Below are 17774 nucleotides of genomic sequence, written 5' to 3'. Positions count from 1 at the left end.
CTATGAAAAGAAAAAAATAGAATATAAACTTTGGGCGGGGAGTAAATAGTTCTGATATTATGTGAGACATACTTCTATTTTTTTTTAAACTAATTTTTCAGAAAAAAATATTTCAGATCTACTGGACTCTCTAAAAAGGGATGGACGTTAAACCTTTAATGCTGATTATGTATCAATTTTAAAATTAACTTCAATGAATTAGCCATGTTCTTTTATAACTTTCTTCTGGTTTCAAGTTAATAGGCATGCTAACGTAACTTATAGAAGGAATATATTTATGGATCTCAAAATGATGTTGAATTATATTTCTAAAATATGGATTTTGTCATTTTATGAAGAAGTTTGTCTATATGGAGCTTGAAACATAGCAAAAAGATAATTTTATATAACTGGAAAGAAAGTCAATATCCCGTTTTTAAGGAACAGATGCAGGATATGTGACTATAATCTATTTTTGAAAAGTCTTCTGCTCGATATATATATATATATGTGTGTGTGTGTGTGTGTGTGTGTGTGTGTGTGTGTGTGTGTGTGTGTGTGTGTATGTATGTATGTATGTATTCAATATGGTCTGATTCCTTTTTCTTTTAATGCATACTAACAAAAATTCCCCCGCCTTATTCTGAAATGATAACACTGAAATAATAACTCTAAAGATGACATAGAAAAACAAATACCATAATCTTGTATTCTGATGATAGATCCATTTAAATAAGAGAGGTCAATGCATGAGTTCATGCTGTGATAAAAATGAATCAGTTCAAAAAAGTTTTGCTTACATATATAAAATCCTACAATGTGGTAAAAACACTTTTGTTCAAACAAATGAATTCCTATAATTACTTGCTAAATCTATAGATGATCTTTAAGGTGGAAAAAAAAAACCAAGTAAAAACTTATTAACTAGCCTAAAGGTCCTGTATGTTCAAATATGCACCTCCCAGCATGCTCAGAGTAGCAGCAATTCCCATAATGATGTTTCATTTGAGCAATCAGGCTTCCCATTTCTTTTCTGAACTATTTTCATTATGCAAACTGATCTAACCCATAAGGACAAGAACTTCATTAAAAAAACTCCCCAATGGGGTCTCTTTTTATGACCCACTGCCCTAATTAGATTTTTGTCAATAGGAGGTACAAAAACATATTCCTCAAATCCTCAGAGCTGCAAGAATATACTCTGCTTACATAATGTACTATTTCACTATCTTCTCTTTTCCCCTTCTCTGCATTTATATCTAACCAGATCTATTACATCACAGGAAATCTATCCTGACCTTAGCATTTTTAGAGACTGGGGTCATATCTCAAGTCTATAAATCATATCTAATCTCCATATTACAGTTAATTGTTAATGTCATGTAATCTCATGGATGTGAAATGGATGGCCATATCAATTATTTAAATAAATAAATTATTATAAAACATAACTAGAAGGATGTTTTGCTCTTTAATTATCTTATTGTGCAAACAGAATATTCAGACATACTTATGAAGTAAAATATTCTGAAAGTAAACAAGAAAAAAAACCAAAAATTGACAGACAAAAAGAAAAGGAATTGTTAATTAATGTTTTCAGGTTTAGAGTATGAAATTGTTAACAATATACAATTAAAGTGAATACAGATGACTAATCATCAACATTTTATCTCATTATTCCAAAATGAGATTTTTTGTCAATGGAGACAATCTATCAAGAAAATTTTTGTATTAACAAATGGAATGGTTTCCAAATTTGACTAAAGCAATTGTCCATCATGGATTTTTAAAAAATATTTGTGCTGTTATTTTTTTTTGTCAATGCCATTTAGCATACTTTTTGGAATATTATTCATCCACTGACAATCCTGCTTCATATTCCAATTTTCACAATAACAAATCCATTTGCTAATATTATAAATTCAGTTATTTTTATAGAACACTCTTACCTATTATACAATATGCAGGCAGTAAGTCCATTGTAGGATTTATTTTAAACAGATGTTGCATAATGTTTTCAATAAAAAATATTAGACCTGAAACTCTAAATAATTGGGCAGTGTCAGCAAAGATGAAAATATGGAGTTCTTTCATAACCAGTCCTCAAAATAATTATTCCCAAATATTTAAATTCACCATGTTAATATGCAGTTCCATATTTTGTGGAAGCTCTTCTATCAACATGACATGATATATAATAAAAACCCTGGGAGATGGTGCTTCTGGGGAAGAAATGGAGAACTGAAGATGGCTCCTCTAAAGGCAGAGCCAACAACCATACCACAATGAAGAACCAGTGAGTAGATTGGCTTTTTTAATTCCTTTGTGAAGAAGGAGAAGATTGCTATAGACAGTTGCCCATCACATGTAGACTGCAAGATAGAAGGTTTAGAGCTCTGGGAGATGAGGAAATAGCCATTTTGCTCAAACCATAGTCAGTGCCTTCAAAGGTTCACATATTTCCTTTTTTTAACACTTTCAGAAACTGCTTAATAATTACTATTCAGCTAGTAGAAATCTATTATTCTAATTGACCATTAGAAACACTAGTTGATCCTTAGTGAAAGAAGTTTTTAAATAAAAGTTTAAGGAATTAAAAAAGAATGTTTGGAGAGGAATAAACAGGGTCCAGATGGATTTGAATTTATCATATGAAATCATGTGATCATGAGATCATATGAAACAGATGATTTTGGAATTAATTTTAAAGAAGACTTCTCATGGGAAAAGGTTTGTGTTTTGAATTCTTTTATTAAAAAATGATAGGATTAAACATTAAAGGCCGGGCACTAGAAGGAATTAGGAGTTAAAGATTACAATTAAAGGAGAATAAACTTTAATTTGATATTTTAAACTTAGACTTACTGAATAATATTTTTTGTACAAAGGACTCAGAGCCACTGGAAACTACACAGTGAATATGTGCCATAGGCAATCCCAAAAACCAGTGGCCTTTGGTATTCTAACTTCAACCCTTATATCTACTGTTATATAAACACTAGAATAAAGATGGAAGGTAGGATAGCAAGTACTTCCTCCTGTATTCTGCACCATAGATGGAACAATTTGATGGACAGGGATAATGATTCCAACATTTAATTGGAAAATAATCTGTTTATTCTATTAATGCATTTTATCACAAGTACTACCAACATAAATATTAATCCCTGAAATAAAGTTATATACATTGGCAACTTTTTAAGAAATTTCTTCTATCATATGCTTTTAAATATCTAAAGGAAATTAAGCTAATGGAGATTTATTTATTTGTCAAATTTAAAGACATCCATCTTAATCACAGAGTGACTCTGGGTGGCGACAATTTGGTGTTAGATTTAACACTGTTCACATTTAATCATCTATAGTTCTACTAGGGATGTAGAGAAATAAGAGAAAGATAGAATCCCTAAATCATTGCTGAACAAAGTACAAATTGGATGCAGATTTTGTAGACCTAAATTAGATAACATTTCACAGTACTTAATCAATGGCAAGAACTATATTATAAGGTTTAAAAAAATAAGAAGAACAGATTGTTATTTGTAATTCTTAAAGAACTCTAACTTAATTAAGAATGCTGTGGAAGGAACGAGAATCTACCAGTCTGAAGGTGGATGAGGTTTTGTGTGATCGCTGTCATATTCAATGACATTTTTCTGGAATAATACACCAGTTCTTTGAATCCCAATGACAAATCTATGAAGATATGTTGTCCCACATCAGAAAATTAAACATAGTAGATGTTTAGTTTAGTGGATAATTTAGTGGATAATAGACTCCATCGTATTTGCTTTTCCTGGTAATATATTTCCTGATTCCAATCTGCAAATGCATTATTGAGCTCAAAAACTTTCTATTTATTTATTATTATTTATTATTAGTTTATTATTAGTTTTGTATGCCGCCCACTCCCGGAGGACTCCGGGTGGCTTACAATAAAAAAGGGAGGGGGGATAAATAAGACAATACAACAATTCAAAATTACAACAACATTCATAATTAAAGTGGGGCTGGATATTTCAACAGCCCCAGGCCTGCCGGAACAGCCAGGTCTTAACAGCTTTACGGAAGGCCGGGAGGGTGGTAAGGGTCCTGATCTCAACGGGGAGGTCGTTCCAGAGGGCCGGAGCTGCAACAGAGAAGGCCCTCCCCCGGGGGGTCGCCAGCTGACATTGGCTGGCAGATGGAATTCGGAGGAGGCCTAGTCTGTGCGATCTAATCGGTCTTTGGGAGGTAATTGGCAGGAGGCAGTCTCTCAGGTAACCAGGTCCGATGCCACGTAGGGCTTTAAAAGTAACGACTAGCACCTTGAAGTATGTTCGGAGACCAATGGGCAGCCAGTACAGCTCGCGGAGGATAGGTGTAACATGGGTGTACCTAGGTACACCCACAATCGTGCGACTGCGTTCTGGACTAACTGAAGTCTTTGAACACTCTTCAAGGGCAGCCCCATGTAGAGTGTGTTGAGTCTTGAGTTGTCTCTAATTTTCTCAAAAATAGTTATCTAGATAAATGTTCCAAAGCATTACACCGAAATATAGATTTATTTCCAGCAGCACACTTCATCTGAGACACAGGCATTTGGAAAACATGCTATTTCAGGACCAGCAACCAAACCCATTTCCTGATATAATTTACTGAGACAGCAACAACGCTGACAGAAGGCTGTAAGTCATATGAAGTTCTACTGCCTGCTAAATCTGAAGACCCAATTATCTACTAGCATATTATTGAAGGCTAAGTTTATTGCAGATGCAGTAAATAATAATTTCTTAGACCCTACAAGTCTGCATGGAGGAGTCCTGCACAAAATCTTCTCTCACTCTTTAATATACAAAGAGAAATAAAAGGCCACAAATATCTGAAAGACTTTCCCCCAAAAAAATCTCCAGTACATTCATGTTTATAATCTGCTCAGAATAAATTAGGTACTTTGGATCCAGCAGTTTGTGTAATGTGAGAGAACCTGAATAAACTGATGATGGGAAAAAGTATTAAAAATGGGTTGCATTTTTACCAACTTGCACTGAGGATGAGGTTCACTGAGGCATACATTGCAGTTAGCAAGGATGTTAATGCTCCTTTCCATTCGGTAAAAACAATATGCACGTATCACGACTAGACACAGCTCTGTTTCCTAATGTTTGTTTTTCGTGTTCGAAAGACAAGAAATTCTTATATAATTCCCTTAGCTGCATGCCAAAAATGTTTCACATAATAATGGGCACTATTTAAGGAGCACTTTAGAATATTGAGAGATCTGTCCTACAACACACTAAAAGGGCATAATTATATTACATGACCTAAACTTGATCTGTTCTCTACACAAGTCCTGAAACTAAATAAAGAAAAACCCATTTAAGCAAAGGAGTGAAAATTATTTACTTTCAAAAGCTACGTATCCAAAACTATATATTTGTGTATAATAAATGTTCAGTTAAATAATTAAGATACCAGGCTAGAAAGTAGGAGGCCGTAAGTTTTAGTCCTGCCTTAACTATGAAAGTCAGCTGGGTGACTTTGAGTCAGACATTTTATCAATCCATCTCACAGGGTTGTTGTTGTGGGCAAAATAGGAGAAGGAGGAGGAGGAGGAAGTATTAGGTATGTTTATTGCCTTGAGTAATTAATTAAAATAATAATTAAATAATTAATATAAATAAAAGGAGGGACACAATGACTAAGATGCTGAGCTGGTCGATCAGAAAGGTCAGCAGTTCGGTGGTTTGAATTCCTAGCAGCGCATAACGGAGTGAGCTCCCATTACTTGTCCCAGCTTCTGTCAACCTGGCAGTTCGGAAGCATGTAAAAATGCAAGTGAAAAAATAGGAATGGGAAGGTAACAGCGTTCCATGCACCTTCAGCATGTAGTCATGCTAGCCACTTGACCACGGAGATATTTTCGGATATTGCTGGCTCTTTGGCTTTGAAACGAAGATGAGCACCACCCCCTAGAGTCATGATGACTAGCACATATGTGCAAGGGGAACCTTTACCTTTACCTTATAAATAAAAGGCAGGATAAAAATAAATACATACGTAAGAAAGAAAGAAAGAAAGAAAGAAAGAAAGAAGGAAGGAAGGAAGGAAGGAAGGAAGGAAGGAAGGAAGGAAGGAAGGAAGGAAAGAAAGAAAGAAAGAAATTTCCAGAATTATCAGTTGAAGCGGAAATTATTAGGTGTTTTAATAAATGGGATGATAATCAAATCCTGCCTTATTTAAAGAACAAAATTATTCACTATCAAAGACTGATCTTCACATCACAGGATGTGGAAGTGAAAGGATATTTTTGGCTGTAGGTTATATTTAAAAATCCAATGGGTTCACAAAGGTTTAAGTACCACTGTAAATAAATAAGAATCAATGATAACAGAATAAGGTCGAAGTAATTTTTTAAAATGTTCAAAACCATGACAGAAATATTAGAGGAGTTTTCTTTTGACAACGTGGAAGAGCCATATTGTTGAAAAGACTCTTTCTGTGTCCACCTCCTTTGGAATTTCAGATTGAGGGGCCTTAAAAGAAGACCTTTTTCTAATGGCCTAAGGATACAAAGACATAAAGGCTTGGTCCTGGTTGACCAGACTTTGCCCTCTCATACTCTCACTGGACTTTCCAGGACATCTTCAAAGTCAGTCGTTCCCCCTGTGTGAATTACACAAACTCTTGTAGTACATGCTCCGTTGCATTCTGTAAAAGGATGGTTTGATTACTGCTTTATCAGGATTTATATTGACATCAAATTATTTTTTATTAAAAAAAACCCTAAACAAGTCCCACATCATGTACTTTTTTTAACATATCCACATATGATACTAAAAGCATAGGAGCACAAAAGGTAAGAAATCTGACCGCAGGAGTCTACTCAAGACATTAAAATAGATAACCCTTTGGGCTTTCAGCCAGCCTAATTTTACAAACCTTAATTTGAGTCCATGAGCAGGCTGGAAACACTATTTCTATGAAAGTTTTATCCAACAACTAGGTTCTTATTAATCATCATTATGAAACAAAGCCTGTTCTATTTTATTGGGGAATGACTTTGCAAGAAAAAAGACAAAAGCTGGAGACACACATTTCACAGGCCAAAGAAGATGAATCTATTTAAAGCTATTCTGTGAGTTACGGAAGAAACTAATTCTTCTGTAATAAAAGGTAAAAGGACACTAAAATGCTGACATTTCTAAATATTCAAGGATTTTAATTTCAGAGAATTCTTTCCCAGCATTTACATTTGTATCTGTCATTTTAGATAAAAAGCAACTGCTCCCTTTATTTTTAACTTCCATAATAAGCACCTTGGACATCGCCCTGCAGGTGCACCAATATTACAAATAGCATGACAAGAGAAGTGCTTATCTTTGCGTCTGTCTGTAGAATTGCACTAGCCAGCAGCAGGCTTTGCGGTGTGCATCCCTAGGGGAATTGGCTAGGGACAATTTCAGAAGGAGGAGATCTTGAAATCTTCTGCTCATTTACTCACCACAGACTTCAAGTTCAGACAGCTCCAAACAGCACTGAAGAGAGCAGGCATTATAACATTAGAGGGGAAAAATACCAGGCAACCCATTATTACAGACAAGCTTGGCTATGCTTCTTTCTGTTCATCTATAGATTGGGTGTTTTATTTCCTTGGACATTATCCAAACACATTGGCTCAAGCTTTCCTTTTTTTATTTCTAGAGAATACCAGCCAAGCTGAATGAAAAGAGAACTGCTAGAAAGAAGAGTTAAAATATAGTTAACATATATAGTTAAAATATAGTTAAAATACAGCATGAATGCATAACTCTAAAGGCTAAGGATTCTATGGCAGTGATGGTGAACCTTTTAGACATCGAGTGCCCAAACTGAAAGGTGTGCATGCATGCAAACACATGCATGCACTGATATGCGTGTGCATGCGTGTACATATGCAGACATGCATGCATGTGCAGCAGAGACCTGAAAACCAGCTGGCCAGCAGGAGGCAGGCATCAGCACAGCAAGAGATAAGATTTTTTTTCTTTCATGAGCTTTTCCCTCTCTGCAAAACAAGCTCTGTCATGAGCTCACGAAAGAAACACCATAGAGATCTGACCTGGGGCGATGGTGCACATGCCAGCAGAGAGGGTTCTGTATGCCACCTCTGGGGCGCATGCCATAGGTTCCCCATAGGTTCCCCATCACGGCTCTATGGCCTCTTATGGAACATTTTGGAAAATATCACAATTGCTTTTTTTAAAAATCCTCTTCTCTTATATTACCCACTCAAGCCTCTAACATGCATTTTAATTTATTAATTGGAAATGTATATATGTGACCCTCAGGGGATTGTGTCCATGAACAAGGGCACCTTCAGATTTTACTACCTGTAACAGGTAGAGCTACATACTAATCAATCAACAGTCACTCACCATTCTTCACTGCACTAGGAACAAGTACCTTTCCCCATGCAATACAAACACAATAACTGTCATTACTATAGAAAAATGGCAGCAATATTGGCTAGTCACAGAGTCACAAGTCAAAAACTAAGCACAGGTTGGCTTATACTTCTTGGTTCGCTTATTAGCCAGAGAGGTATTTTCAACTGACTGCCAGTTCCTTATCAGTGTTACATATTCTTTGCATTACAGTCAATAGGTAAAGGTAAAGGTTCCCCTCGCACATATGTGCTAGTCATTCCCAGCTCTAGGGGCTGTGCTCATCTCCGTTTCAAAGCCAAAGAGCCAGCTCTGTCCGAAGACGTCTCTGTGGTCATGTGGCACTGAGCCACCGCATTCCTACTACAGTCAATATGCTCCTTCAAAATAACTCCCCCAGGTTCTGCTCCCTTGAAAATGTGAAATAAATAGAGGTTATCACAGAAAATCTGAATCAATCCCAGGAAGTGTACCACTAGAAGCTACATAATGTGTTCTGAACACTTTGATTATTATTTCCTAAAATGATTTATACCTAGATAACACACTGTTTCAATTGAAATTGAATTTTTTGTGTTATAAAATAAAATAAAAACTTAGTACAAAAAAAATTTAACGAGCTAAATGAAAAAAAAGTATGTATCTCCCCTCATTAAGTTAACAAGTAGTTTTCTTTGTTAATTTGTAGCCATGAAAAATTATTTGGGATTGCTTAACCCTTTAGGGATTCTTTCAACCTGCACTTTAGTACCCACTAGGAAATAAATGATTTAAGTACAGTAGTACTGCTTTTTTTTTCAAACCCTCAAAACTCTCTTTAATGGGAGATTTTGAGAGTCTGAAAAAAAATTCTTCTGAAAAGGAGAGTACTTGAGATTGCCTATAACTGTTCCATTCAATTCATCTGCAAGACAGTGGGAGTTGAAGGAATAGCTCTCTTACTCAAACCCTGGTTGACAGTGTGGAAAGGACAGTAATGTGCATACTACCTTTTCTAATCACTTTCAGAAATTGCTTCTTCACTGCTGTTCAGCTAGTAGGAATCTTTGGATCAACAAGCCTGAAAGCACTGGATGAGTTTCCTTCAATCCTTAGTGAAAGAAATTTTATGTGTAAGTTTAAGAACGATTTTGTGTTATTGTTAGCACAATAAACAGCAAAACAGGGATTAGAACATTGATTTTAGAAAGTTACAAATGAACTAAAGATCCAGATAAGTTCAAAGTAAATTTTTGTAATTAATTATAAAGAATCATTTCTTTGGGAAAAATGTTTTTATTTTGAATTGAAAAGTAAAATATCATAAAATTTTTAAAATGGGACACTAGAGGGAACTAGAGGGAATTAATGACTACAATTAAAGGAAAACTTACTATTTCAGAATGAAGCAAAAAAAATGCTAACATTTCATACATTGAAGGATACTTTTGAACAATGGACCCAGAAGTTAATTTTAAGAGTCTATGCCTCTGTAGATAGATGGTCTAAAATATGTAATGGAAAAGGAACAAATTCTAGCTAACAAGATGAAAGAGTAAATTGAAGGTGAATTTAAAAACGACAGGCCACAAAATGACATGGAAAAATATGTTGCATTGAACATGCAAAAGAAACTAGATGCTGTCTTGATAACTAAAAGGGATGTACAAAGGCCAAAACAATGACCTGAATAATATTTCTTTATTGCATTTACAAAATGCTTGTTACTTGAATAATTGTGTGACCAAGGACAAAAAATGAAAAGAAATCAAGTTCTAGGTTATTATTTGAATGTAGGAAAGATTATCATTGTAAGAAGCAAAAGGAAGCAATGTGAAGCTGGTTTATTTGATCAAGGTAGAAAGAGCTAGGCTATTATCACTTTAATAGATTTGGCTGATGCAAGGACTGAAATTATGATATTTTATGTATTTGTTCATACATATGAAATGAAATATGGAGAAAAGATATAATTTGTTGTATTTTAAAAGAATATGATAAATTACTAAAATTGTTCATATTATTTTGATGAATGTATATTTGTTTTCATTTAAAATATCTTTATTTCTACCATTTTTCTTTCTTTTCTCTCTCTTCTAGTCACTTTTTATTCTTCTATCTTTTTCAGTTTGTATTAGATTTTACTAGAGTATTATTAATTATAATATTTAAATAATATTACTACATAAAAAGATCTTCAGTGGCTGCATAACTTTATTGGACTATATTAACGGAGAAGACCACCGTGCAGACCATCACCTGACAAATATTCTGGATATTTTGACAACTCAAAATTTTCTTTACATGGTTAAGGCAAACCCATAGCTGTGGACTAGTAAAGCAATAACTGTTCAACAAAAGAATACCCTGATCTTGGAAGGTAGGTAAAGTGACAAAATAGAAGAGCAACAAACATCTTAAACAACTTTAGCATTCTGCTAAGTTAACACAGAGACAAATCTTGTCTGACCTTTAGAACAATCAAGCAGATTAACAGTGTTTGGAATTTGGAAATGTGGACTTCATTTCCCAGAATTCCCCAGCCCACATGCTTAATACTGAAGGGCCAAAAGGAATTTTAAGAAGAATCTGAGGACATAATTGTAGTGTTTGAGACAAGCTGGGAGAGTTAGAATGAAGAAAAAAATATTGGGAAATCATTAGTCATATTGTGAGGTCAATTTAGCTGTAAATCTGATGAACTGAAGCAAAGAACAAAACAAAAGGAGCCCATGCTATCATTTAGCATTATTTCATTTTTAAAAGAGTGTAAAACTGTGTATATAACATCTAACCCAAACTTTTATAAAATGCTGTATTCTTTTCTTCAGGTTAATGACCCTGTAAAGTTACATATAGTGTTTTTCACTTAATCTTGTGAAAAGAATATTAGAATAATTTTCTTTGTATTCATGGCTTTTCAAGGTGAACAACTAATGGCTGGCAATAAGTTACCTTCTTAAGATTAATGGTATCCTGCGTGGAGCATTGTAATTTGCCCTGTCATCCTTAGTAAGATGTATGGATGAATGAGCCTGATGAAAGAAGACTGTCAATGGTTTTCAGGGCCACTGGACATTCTCCAAACAAATCAGTATCTTTCTCAACCTTGGGTTTGCCATTGGAAATAAACTGACAATGCAAAATTATCTTTAAAATTAGTACTAAGTGCTTTTTAAAGCTATAACATTTTCTTCGGCTTTAAAAAAGCATCAGTCTTCTAGATCACAGGTGTCAAACTCAATTGCATCACGTGATGTATCACATTTTTTTGCCTTTGCGGAGTGAGGGTGGGCGTGGCTTGCATGTGACACATCAGGCTCATAGGCCAACAGTTTGACACCCCTTTTCTAGATCAGACTTCCCCAACCTTTCCGCCTTTGCAGACTGGTGGTGGGGAGCGGAGATGATTCGAAGTATGCAGTGGGCAAGCTCACACAACATGCTGAGCTCCATTTGCACGAGCAGTGGGCACATGCACATGCCGTTCATACAAATGGAGCATGCACTCACGTGTTTGCCCGCTGCTCACATGAGTGGGGATGCACACATTCCATCAGCCCGGTTCCAAACAGCTCAAGGCCTGGTCATGGGCTGCAGGTTGGGGACCCCCATTCTAGATGGTAAATGAAACTGAGACCACTTAAGTAACTAAATCCCTTTCATGTTTTCACTGCATTACAAGCATTATAAAACAGCTCAGTTCAAATCTAAAACTCTTTGGAGACAATTTCATAAAACTTTGTACCAAATAACATGAGACAAGAAAAATATTTGGGTGCCAGAGCTCTTTTATTTTTAATGTTCATAACAGGGGCTTTCAACGCACAAGCCAAAACAATATTTACTTGGACCATTTATACACAGTTCTATAATATGTATTTGTTTCTTTTTAAGCTTATCTACTATCCATCTCTTCGTTTGAGGCATACAGTATGTAGAATTACATACGCATGTAATCCTAAATTATTCTTCTAATTCTACTTCTTAAACAAGAGGAAAATGTGTGGATGAAAAGTTTAAAATTTACATTAATAATTTAAAATATATTTTTATAAAATGGTTGTACTGTTGCTATTTAACACCTGATAAACTATCAAAGATGTATAAAGGTATTTTAAAAGGTATGTTGGAAAGGTAGATGTAAAGAAGGAATGTTTTACCATCTTTGGAAATAAAGCAAAGGAAACTAGAGTAATTTTAATACAGAAGATTCTTAAAGTGAATATAACATTAACACCAGAGATTTTTCTTTTAGGTTTAATGGGCAAAGAACCAGCAACAAGAATGCTTTATGCACAAAAATGGAAATATACTTCGATTCCCACAATGGATGAATGTCTGGAAAAATTGATGGAACTACCAGAGATGGTGAAATTGACTGCTTTAATTAAAGAAAAGAATACATCCAACTTTGTTTCTGCTTGGAAATCACTTCTGGGTTTTGTGCTTGAAGGATGAAGAAACATAAAACTTTGACTTCGGGTTTTGCTGATTAGATAAGCATGTACTAGCCATTGAAAATAAAATTAATATAATTATTAGATTTTAAAAAGACTTCTAGGCAGTTCACACCATAGAATAAGACAATATCATACAAAAATACAAACAAGAAGAATAAAAATAGAAAACCACAATATTCTCTTCAAAATTCAACCACACTTTATTCCAATGCTTTTAGTTGCGATAGGGTGAAATTTACAAAAGTTTACAAAAAGGAATATGATTTCACCAAGGTCAGAATTCAAAGAGCCACTGTGCTTGGTCGTTTAGGCATTATTTTATTTAAACAAGATACAAATTACTTGATTTGACTATTTCTCTGCTTTTGAAGAGTCTCAATGTCATATGGTTTCATCTGAATCAATTTGAGAAAAATGGTACCAAAAGTTTACATTTGTGAAACCAAGTTACATAGGCACCTACCTCACAAAAAAGTGATTTTGGGTAGCACACTACAGACTAAAAGAAGAGTCAATAAACATGTTTAAAAGATAAAAATCAAGCTAAAACAAAGAATAATAGATGAACGGACAGTGGAGCCACCTCATTATAGGTAGTCCTCAACTTATGACTGGTCACTTATGACATTACAACAAACCACCCTAGGACTATTTATGACCCAGTTTCAAAGTTCCACTTGCTATCTCCCCTCATCCTATAGTCACATGATCACATTTTTGGCATTTCGCAGCCCACATTAAAATCATTTGACCATGATTTTAAGCATTTTTTTTCAGAAACCAGAACGTTTACTTCCAGTTTCTAGCAAAAAAATAATAATTGCCCATTAAATATAATGGATTCACTTAACGATGACTGCATTCACTTAACAACTGGAGCATTCATTTAACAACCAAGCCATTTGCTTAGCAACAACGGCAAAAAAAGGTTGTAAAAGGTTGTAGTTATGATTATAAGTTGAGGATACCTGTAGTTCACTCATTCCCTAGAGTTGCATAGTGCAGACACATAGGAGAAAAGGCCTGGGACCCACCAAATGTAGCTCCCTAGCTAACAGAAATCTACAGAATTATTAGATAGCATAGATACACACATACACTCAATTTGTTGTTCTACTTATTCCTGTGAAAAGAAAGCCACCCCACAGACAATGCAGTAAAAAGATACCACGGTGTAGCTTGTAGGCCTTAGACTGCTGAATCTTGTCTTTGTTTGATGAGCATCTTCTTTTTATACAGTTTGATTCTCAAGTCTGTGATTCTTCCCTTAATGGGTTTGCTTTTTATTAAAAGAAGAAATATGCAACAGGAAAACATAAAGTATATAACAAATGGGGAAAAAATGACAGTTTTGAGATGCTGTGGAAACTGAAAATTGAGCAGGATTTTCTAGTTAAGCTTCCTAGCAGCAGACCAGAATTCTTACCATTATTGCTCTTGTTCTAACCATGTACCTGATGATAGGGACAGGTTAATCAAATCCATCCTCCACAGTTTTTCATTGTTCCAAAGTAAAGTTCATTTAACTTTTTCCTATGTATATTTCTCCAATACATACATGGTTTTCTTGGCTATAAACAGTATTACCAAGTCCAGAAGGTATGGATTTTCTTACTTTGAAATATTCCAATTTACAGGCAGCTATGAAAAATGTGAATGGAGTTAGATTTGCATTAAAATGAGAATCAAATTAAGTTCTCTACCATCTCTCATTGAGTAGTTAAGCATAGAATTGTACTGTTAGTTGATACTGTTAACTAACAAGTTTGAGATTATTCCATTAACTCTAGTTTCTTGCATTTAATCTTGCAGACACAAAGGACGGAAAGATAATTTAGCTACCAGATTGTCTTCTATTATTACTGCACAGGTGCTACTGTTTAGAAACCCATATAGACTGGGGCTATTTTCCTAGTATATATGATTCTATAAAACACAGCTGCACTAGAGGTCTTTTTTTCTACAATGCAGTTTTGAAGTATTAAAGTAGAGAGTTTTCTCCTTTTGTACAGAAACTGTATGCAAATCCTTTTTATTGTGTAAGTTTAAAATACAAAAAAATATGCTTTTAAATGGGGGAAAAGTTCTTTTTCACAGGGAACAAAAAATAGTAGTGCAAACCAACTGGATATAAAAACAAAGAAAAAAAGCGGAATTTGCATGAATAGTTTTCATGAGGAAGAATACCATTTGTGTTAATATTGCTGTTTTGTAAGATCTAAGACCCTCAATTTCAGCAATTTTTCTGACAATCAACATACATAAAATGTTTTATTATTCAATATGCTTACTGAGTTAATAGCTTTACATTTTATTTTGAACATTGTTTTTTCTTTATCACTTATTGAAGCATTAATAGTTTTAATATGCAATGAAAGTGATTGAGAAAGTTTAAAAAAAATTAAATGTTTAAAAAACATTTAAAAATGCTTGTGGAAAAATCACAAAAGTGTGGTGTCTCTCTTTCCCTCCCTCCTTCCCTCTATCCCTCTCTCTTCCCCTTCCTCCCTTTCTCCCTCTCTTCCCCCTATCTCCCTATCTCCCTCTGTCTCCCTCTCTCTCTTTAGGGTTTGTGTGGTGAGCCAACTAAAAAGATTCCAAAGGTTCATTAAAGTAACATGCCCTGAGTTATTTAGGACTTTGAATATTTGCAGGACGTACCATAATGGATTCACAGCCAGCAAACATTTTTTTTACTATTAATTTCACATATGCATTATAGGGTAATCTGTCGGTAATCAAGCTGCAGCATTCTTTATTATTTACAGACTGTATTCTGATTAGTTTTAAAACGGAGATTATTATAATAATCATTATCGAAGTTACTGGCCATAAACGGCAATATCTAAAATTATCTTAATTAGCATACTCACTTAAACTAGTAATAGAAACTCATATCCACATAAATAATTTACATTTCTAAACTTGAACTGGAAATGACCCTAAGATAATTTTCACAAAAACATTCAAAACAACTATTTGCGTAGGAAATTTTTCATCATCACTGCATCTTCATCAATATAAAAAAGTTTTCTTTAAAAAAAAAGACAACTCCGAGAAAATTTCTCATAGCACATTATTGATCTCTAATAACATAAAGTCACTAGCAGCATCCCCAAACTGTGAACCTGTCTCTTCAGGAATGAAATCCTACACAATTGTTATTCTTCACATTACCAAACTTGGGAATCATTCACCCACAGAAAATCTTGTTTTTTACAGCTTTAACGTGCTGGTCATCCAGTCCACTGATGCACGCAGTGGGTCATGCATAGCCTTTCCTGATTCAAATGTCATGTCACAGAAAAACAGAGCTGAATGTCATCAGCATTCTGGAAACACAACAGATCACCTAATGACTGCTAAACAGCACCAAAAACAGACCTGTATTTTTGTACGTTGCTTTTATAATAAGGCTGCTAAGAAATCAACTTATACAGTTGATTTACAGTTATCGTATCATATAGATCCCATCCTATAATTCCAATGATGAAATCTGTTTCCCTCATCTCAACTACACAGAGCAAATCACAGAAATTATAAATATCAAAAGCCATACAAAAGCAAAACACATTAGTACACTTTCTATTTCTTTTCTGCTAGAAGTTACCATAGTTTTGGAGTATAAGACACACCTTTTTCCCTCAAAAAAGAGGCTGAAAATCTGAGTGTGTCTTATACACTGATTACAGCATTTTTTTGCCTCCCGAAACCCCACACCCTTCACCAAAATGGCTGTGCATAGCTTGTAGGAGGCTTTCAGAGAGCTGCTAGGGGCTGGGAAGGACAGAAATGAGCAAAAAACAGGCCATTTTTTGCTCAATTTTGCCCCTCCAGCCCCCAGAAGCACTCCATAGCTTCCCAAAGGCTATCTATGCCCTATTTTTTGGCAAAAATGGGCTGTTTTTTGCTCATTTTTGCCTTCCCCCCAGGAGCACTCTACAAGCCTCCTATGGGTTGTTCATGCCCTTTTTTGGAAAAAAACGGGCACATTTTCATGAAGAACGGGCCGTTTTTGGGAGGTTTGCAGAGTGCAAAAACTTTTTTTAAATTTGCCACTTCAAAACCTTGGTGCGTTCTATACTCTGGTGTCTTATACTCCAAAAAATATGGTAATCATAGAGGAAATTGCAGCTGATTCTGCCTCACAACCAGCCTGAAATCCAGACTGAATTATTCTGGTTACAGCCGTTGGTTCAGTATTATCCTCATTTAAGATATTCCCCTCTCCAGAAAAAGGCAAGTGTCAGGCCTGCAGCCATATTCCTCTTGGCTCTTTGGCCTGCAACATTTTCTATTATTCTACTATGCCGTTTCTATAGTGGGAAAATGGGAGGAGGGGATGGTACAGAGTTAAATGCTATGTAGCCAAAATAAAAATCATTTCTAGAAAGCCAAGGTCATCCTTTGTCTCTGCACCTCTGCACCAGCATGGCAGTGGAAGATTGGACCATGTGATGGGCTGGTGGGTGTGGGGAAAACTTGCAACTGGGTGGGGAAAACCGGGAAGCTTTCAGATTCGGGTTTTCCCAGATGTGCCAACATGGCTCTCTTAATAAATTGAACTTTGAGCAATACTTTGCCTTGGACTCTTATTTAATTATGGATGCTATTTGGACACTAACAGCAAGATTAAATCATCCTACTTTGGACACATTATGGAACAACCTAGAAAAAGCTCTTAACACTGAGAAAGATGGAAGGAAAGAGAAGAAGATAAACAGATCTTCAACACCAACAAACTAGATACACCACTTAGTTACAGTGGTGACAGGTACATTGCTGGAAGACCTAAAAGGCCAGGTTAGGGGCAGATCATCATGGAGAAAATCTATTTCATGATTGCTGAGAATCAACATTGACTTGATAGGACATCAGCCACCACAAATGGAGATATAAGCCGACAATGGTTCTCAAATACTCATATAGCCAGTGCTACAAAGTAGCA

General features: G+C 35.1%; 1 protein-coding gene across 1 annotated transcript in view; it reads right to left on the bottom strand.

The window, feature by feature from the left end:
* The window catches only part of CACNA2D3 (calcium voltage-gated channel auxiliary subunit alpha2delta 3), a 594623-nt gene that overhangs the window by 499226 nt on the left and 77623 nt on the right, over positions 1–17774 (bottom strand).

The sequence above is a fragment of the Thamnophis elegans genome, chromosome 2 (genome assembly GCF_009769535.1).
Source record: "Thamnophis elegans isolate rThaEle1 chromosome 2, rThaEle1.pri, whole genome shotgun sequence".
In the NCBI taxonomy this organism is placed as follows: Eukaryota; Metazoa; Chordata; class Lepidosauria; order Squamata; family Colubridae; genus Thamnophis; species Thamnophis elegans.
This window is presented reverse-complemented; position numbering and strand designations above follow the sequence as displayed.